Source organism: Pseudochaenichthys georgianus, chromosome 14 (genome assembly GCF_902827115.2).
Source record: "Pseudochaenichthys georgianus chromosome 14, fPseGeo1.2, whole genome shotgun sequence".
NCBI classification, from domain to species: Eukaryota; Metazoa; Chordata; class Actinopteri; order Perciformes; family Channichthyidae; genus Pseudochaenichthys; species Pseudochaenichthys georgianus.
In genome coordinates, this window is record NC_047516.1 from 33337477 (window position 1) to 33344052 (window position 6576).

Consider the following 6576-nt stretch of genomic DNA (forward strand, 5'->3'; position numbering starts at 1 on the left):
ACTCGCCAGTCCCAGTCAATCTGTAGTCCGGGCTAATGATGCTGTAGACAGGAGGAGGAGGAGGAGGAGGAAGAGTTGGAGTGGGAGGAGCAGGGTGAATGGGATGCAGAGGCAGTGCAGAGGAGGCCGGATAACATAAGCTATCCACTCGTGAAATGCATGGTTCCTTCCGCTGCAAAGATGTACGCGCAGGCGGCTGTGAGATAGACACTATTTCCTCTCCTCAGTTCCCCTTCCTCGTGTCCCCGCACAGCTCGGGCGCGCTTGGTGCATGCTGCTGCAGTCCTTGCCTCTCAGCTACACTCCTGTGTGTGCGTGTGTTGCTTGCGTGAGTGTGTGTGTGTGCAATCACAATCAGCACTGCAGTGCCGGAGCAGAGAGAGAGAGAGAGAGAGAGGGGAGGGGGGGAGCGAGAAGGAGGGGAGAAGAGGGGGGAGACAGCAAGGGAAGAGGGAGACAGGTTAGAGGAAATGGAGAAAGGGGGAGCGCCATGCAGAGCAAAAGAAGAAGAAGGGAGCGCAAGTGAAAAGAGGGAAAAGATGGGGTTGGTGGGGGGGGCAGTAAAACAGAGAAAGGAAGAGAGAGCCTGCGTCATCCCTCAGTGTCACCAGGGACATTTCTCTGCACTAGAAATGACTGCACTCAGAGCGGGAGCGGGATTGGGAAGGAGGGGGAGGTGTCGTTTAAAACAGCTGAATGAGAAGGATGCACACATGCTCCACGGTGCAGCTGACTGATTGGGATCACTGTTCACGCTTCCTCTCTGAGGGGACCTGCATGGGATCCTGCTGCTGCTGCTGCAGAGGTGTCACTCGGGTGAAGAGGGTGCACACATTTCAACCGTGTACTAATGCTGCTCCCAGATCTGAATTATAGATAAGCAGGACAAAAAGATTTGTTCTGGGTTCATTGCTCATGTTTGACTGAGCATGTGCCGCAGCATTGAATTTGTGTTTATTTATATTCTGTTTGTCTCCGTTTTATCAAATTCGATCATCCTCAGAATCCAGAGGAGATTAAAGTTGCATGAGTGAAGTGCAGCACTACCATTAACCACCATGTTGGGTTTTTCAACTTGGTGTGTATTCTTTTGTGATAGTTCAGAATTGAATAGACTAGTCAGGTGCCCTTTTTTGAAATGGCCGATTGCTTTGTGACAACTCTTCAAGTTGTAGCATTGGGACTTGATCGTTTGGAGTGCGTTGCCATTGGGAATACATCGGTATGGTTGTTTGCAACTGCTAATGTGTAGTGGATTGTATACACGGTTCTCAAGACAGACAAACAACATACACAGACATCTGCTGGACCATCACCGATTTGCAAATAGTAACCAGAATAAGTCCAGAATATCTACACATGTACACCAGATGTGGTCACAATAGCAAGAATTTTAAGGAGAAATAACGTTTTTTGTAATGTCAGCCCTGTCCACAGTATTTCAGCCAACTTGAGAACCAGCTAATGGACAGAATTTTACAAATATGAAAAAGCGACTTCACTAATACATCTGGTGATGAAAATATGATATACATAACATAACACACTATTGAAACCGGAGCAATACAACTACCAAGTGTAACGCCAATCAGATCAACTGTTCTCGAGATATGATCAGGATAAACCCACAGACAGACAGAGAAAACGTCCTTCCTTTATAGTTACATTAGTGCAGCTCCTGTGCAAAACATGCCTGTCCAGAGCGGGCCGGATACATGACCTCTGGTATTGCTGCTCGCAGCCATTCCAAGAAATGCTCAAGCAGGCAACAATTTCAATACACCTGCCACCATGATGTTGTTGCGTCACACAGAGCGTGAATTAGATTAGAAATAGTTTTTTGCTTTACATCCAGCATCCATGTAAGGTTACTTATCCAGGTTAACTATGAGTTGCACACTGTAAAAGGACTACTGCAGATGACATGCTAAAGTCTGCAGAGCCCTGAAGTTTAGAAATATCAACATGTTGCCTGTCCTAATTGCAACAAAGGTAATAAAGCCCAGCAGTACAACAGCCAAGTATAAATATGTGAGGAAGGTGTTAAGTGTTGTAACTTAGACAGCATATGTTGCAAGATGTTCTTATACACTGTTCATAGCTAAACCTTTCTAAAATCAATGCACTCACTCAATCAATGATTTGTATATATATCATGAAATTATTTGTATGTATTGCATGAAATTGTCAACCGGGGGTTAAGTATTTGCACGAAGAACAATGCACAAAAAACTCAAATGTGTTTGAACACCCTGAGAGGTTTGAGAGGCTTATGTACCTAATAATAAAAAGATTTTTGGAAAATTATTTGTTCTTTCATTTTTGCATTTTCTCACTACAATAAAGACTTAATAAAGACACGCCCAAAACACTAACATTCGGGGAAATGCGCTGAACTTTCAAAAAACATGCAAATATAAAAACACAACTGTGCCAAACCACATGCAAATTAAGAGATATCTTCTCCAATTTGACAACATGTGTGCAGCATTTAGAAAACATTCACCAACTTGATGAAACATGCACAGCCACAGCTAAAAACGCTGCATAAACGAAACGCTGCAAACACAAAGCACTGCAGATAAAAAAATGCTAGAAAGCTCAAAACACACGGAAACAGGGACACTAAAAAGTGATTCACACAGTTGGGACAGGAGCACTTGACGTTCAAGGATTATAAAGTTGGCCAACAATCATTGTCACTGGAAAGTTAAAGGATGGAACCATGGATGAACACAGCTAACTGGATACAGCGGATGCTCAGTGCCACATAAAGCTAAAATGGTCTGACACTAGACAAAATATCTGTATGTTCCAGGGATCTTCCGGCAGTTGGTTCCATTTAGCATGCCCACTTAAGTTTTCCTTAAGTCCTTCATCCAATCCGCTCCGTCATTGGCAGCGTCATCTGCTGGTCATGGTTTGCAGTCGTCTCCCAATGGGAAAAAGTATCTTCAGGTCAATGATGTCATGTGTCAGACACAGAAATTGTTAGACCATTGTTAGGCTCTTACGGAAATTTGCTTTAGCATTTAGCTCACTTCCTGGGGGCCTGGGTAGAACATTAAAATGACGCACGAAATGTCTCTTATGAGAATGCACAAAGAGCCTGATGGAAGACTGGATCGATAGTAACTTGGTAAATCACCATTGTAGTACAGGTTATCCCTTGTAGGGTTATAGCGACAGGACTCGATGGTATAGGAAACAGGTTCATACAATTGGGCGTCCCATATTCTCATGTACCCCACTTGCTGATTTGTTCAACCTGTCTTTGTCCACCTGTGAGTTGCCGACTATTTGGCAATGTGCACGCATCATTCCACTTCATAAAGGTGGTGATTTACTTGATACAAATAATTATAGACCAATCTCTATAATCTGCTCTATTTCCAAAGTTTTGGAGAAAATAATTTATAATCAACTGTCACATTATCTCAATACTTATAATATTTTATCTCCGGTTCAATCTGGTTTCAGCCTAATCACTCCACAACAACTGCCCTACTTAAATTACGAATGACTTGTACTCTGCTGCAGATGATGGTGAACTCACAGGTGCCATTTTTATTGACTTGACAAAAGCCTTTGATTTCATTGATCGATATCTGCTCTTGGATAAACTTCACGGCATTGGCCTTTCTAATAATACAGTGTTATGGTTTAACTCGTACCTTCACAGTAGAAAGCAATGTGTGGTTGTTAATGGAAAACAGTCTGACCTGTTGATCCAACAAAAGGGTGTACCCCAAGGATCAACTCTGGGCCCACTTCTGTTTCTATTTACATAAATGATTTATCTTCTTGTCTCATTAATTGTTGTACTCACCTTTATGCTGATGGACACTGTCATATATACATCCAATCAGATTTTTCACAAATTCAGATCTCTCTTCAATCGGATTTTAATATCTTACAGGACTGGCTATCACACAATAAACTACTGCTTAACAAAACAAAATCTTATACATGGTCTTTGGTACCAGGCAGAAGTTCAAATCTAAACCTAATGTAGTAATAACATGTAAGGATGGCACTTCTCTGCATAAAGTTGATAGCTTAAATATCTTGGGGTATGGCCTAGACTCTGAACATTCATTTAAACTACATATAAAGCATGTAAATACAAAAGTCAATTACGGAATCGGTGTTCTACACCGCTCTCGCAATTGTTTTACGCTCAGTATCCGAAAGAGAATTGCTTCTCAACTTATTCTTCCGATTATAGACTATTGTGATGTTGTCTACCAAAATGCACATATATCAGATCTTGCTCCACTCAACATAGCCTACAACAGACAATGCAGATTTATTCTAGGTTTGTCCTTTTCGTACACATCACTGCACAATGTATAACCAACTTAAATGGCCTTCTTTAAATGTAAGAAGAACACACGCATTGGCTTCAGCTGATATTTAAATGCATTTATCTTAACTATCCCCCTTATTTAAAGCATATATTTGTACCCTACTAGCCAAATCATCAAGTTAGACATTCTGTTCAGATGTATTTATCTGTCCCCCTCTGCAAAAAAATTGATTGGCAGAAGAGCGTTGATGTTTAAAGCCCCAACTGACTGGAATACTGTACCTGCTGCTATTAGATCTCTTGCATCATTGGGTTTATTTAAACATGCATTATCATCTCACTTTCAACTGGTCTGTACTTGTTTTAATGAAACTGATATTGTGAAACTGATGTACTCGACTGTCTCTCAAATTGTAAGATTGTATGCATTGCTTGAATTTACTTACGACTGTATGTGGTTTGTGGTCGTGTGTCATGTTTTGCATTTTGTCTTTTGTTTATGTATGTCTGTAAGTTGTTGCTATTGTCGGGACCCCCTTGAAAAACGAGACGGTGCATCTCAGGGGTTTATCCCAATGAATACAAATGTCTATATATAGTTTTTGTTTCGAGCGAGGCTAAGCCAAAGAAAACCTAGCTCTGTCAAACTTGCTTCCTGATACAGTCCACAGGCCCTGATCCTCAAATGTAGCTTAACTCATTTGGTCCAACAAGCAGGCCTGAATATTCAATTTACAGACCCCCTGGGCAGAAATGTTTGATAAGCCCCGAAACAACATTGGTGGTCAGCTTTCTCCTTTAATAAATCAGACCAAGGGACATGCGCTGGAGCCTCGGAGAGATTGAAATTCTCTCAATGCACTTCTTCACATTAACCTACTGCAACGGATGCAACCTTTTACTAGGTTACATTGTTGTTATTCTTTTAATATAAGCTGAGTGTGCATCGTAACACAATAATTACATTTGTATAAGGCTTGGTCAAATAACTTGTAAATCAAATGCAAAAGTTAGCTGCACAGCTAATGTAAGGTTGGGTTGGTAGAGATGCTAACGGTGGTAGCTCCTGATTAGCTTGCTTGTCATAATGCTGAACATTTTCATCCTTTGGTGTTTGACAAAAATGTGTCAAATTAATTGCACCTCCTGGGTAGAACATTAAAATGACGCACGAAATGTCTCTTATGAGAATGCACAAAGAGCCTGATGGAAAGACTGGATCGATAGTAACTTGGTAAATCAACCATTGTAGTACAGGTTATCCCTTGGTAGGGTATAGCGACAGGACTCGATGGTATAGGAAACAGGTTCATACAATTGGCGTCCCATATTCTCATGTACCCACTTGCTGATTTGTTCAACCTGTCTTTGTCCACCTGTGAGTTGCCGACTATTTGGCAATGTGCACGCATCATTCCACTTCATAAAGGTGGTGATTTACTTGATACAAATAATTATAGACCATCTCTATAATCTGCTTATTTCCAAAGTTTTGGAGAAAATAATTTATAATCAACTGTCACATTATCTCAATACTTATATATTTTATCTCCGGTTCAATCTGGTTTCAGGCCTAATCACTCCACAACAACTGCCCTACTTAAATTACGAATGACTTGTACTCTGCTGCAGATGATGGTGAACTCACAGGTGCCATTTTTATTGACTTGACAAAGCCTTTGATTTCATTGATCGATATCTGCTCTTGGATAAACTTCACGGCATTGGCCTTTCTAATAATACAGTGTTATGGTTTAACCTCGTACCTTCACAGTAGAAAGCAATGTGTGGTTGTTAATGGAAAAACAGTCTGACCTGTTGATCCAACAAAAGGGTGTACCCCAAGGATCAACTCTGGGCCCACTTCTGTTTTCTATTTACATAAATGATTTATCTTCTTGTCTCATTAATTGTTGTACTCACCTTTATGCTGATGACACTGTCATATATACATCCAAATCAGATTTTTCACAAATTCAGATCTCTCTTCAATCGGATTTTAATATCTTACAGGACTGGCTATCACACAATAAACTACTGCTTAACAAAACAAAATCTTATACCATGGTCTTTGGTACCAGGCAGAAGTTCAAATCTAAACCTAATGTAGTAATAACATGTAAGGATGGCACTTCTCTGCATAAAGTTGATAGCTTTAAATATCTTGGTGTATGGCTAGACTCTGAACATTCATTTAAACTACATATAAAGCATGTAATACAAAAAGTCAATTACGGAATCGGTGTTCTACACCGCTCTCGCAATTG